Here is an 807-nt window from a genome sequence, read left to right as displayed (position 1 = left end):
GCAACCGAGTCCCGCCCCGGGACAGGCAGCTCCAGCCAATCACTCCTGTGGTGGCTACAGCGAGGCCACACCTCTTAAAGGAGACAAAAGCTCAGCGCCCTTTCTTGGCCTCTGGCCGCCCTTGGGAAGCACATGGTTCACCAGGGAAGTTCCAGAGGACCAAACCCAATCCTTTACTATTGAGCTACGTTTGCTATGCCAGGCCTATAGGTGATTCAGAGCCCAAAGAACGCCATCTTTCTAGCTAGTTCGTTCTCCTAAGGAAGTCAGAGACACTAATTATCTCCCACTCCACACTGAGATTTTCCTGACAAAGTAACACCTAAGCATTGTCTGGGAGCGGTGCAATGAACATCAACAAATAACTATGGAGAACTTATTGTGTCAAGCCCTAGGCTAGCTCTCAGAAGAGTCATCGGAAAGGAGAAAAGGCTGGTGATGGGGCTGGCAAGGCAGAGACATTTTCGTGTATGTGTGTGGTTGGGGACAAGGTAACACATCGAATCTATTCCTGGGTAGACCCCTTTGGAACAAGATTTAGCAGGATTACATAAACATTGTTTTATATTGCAACGTTTCACACTCTTCTCCCAATCTGGGATTGATCATAGTAATTAACAATTATTGAGAGCTTACCCCACGTCAGGCTTTTTATGACCATTTGCTCAATTAATTTCCATCACAACCTTTAGGTGGAAGGTATTATGGTTATCTGGAGAAGGAGATGGCAACCCATTTCAGTATTCTTGCCTGAGAATCCCACGGACAGAGGAGCCTGGTCGGCTGCCATCTATGGGGTCGCGCAGG

The sequence above is a fragment of the Cervus canadensis genome, chromosome 17, assembly GCF_019320065.1.
Source record: "Cervus canadensis isolate Bull #8, Minnesota chromosome 17, ASM1932006v1, whole genome shotgun sequence".
NCBI classification, from domain to species: Eukaryota; Metazoa; Chordata; class Mammalia; order Artiodactyla; family Cervidae; genus Cervus; species Cervus canadensis.
The sequence above is the reverse complement of the archived record's forward strand: the minus strand, read 5'-3'. Positions refer to the sequence as shown.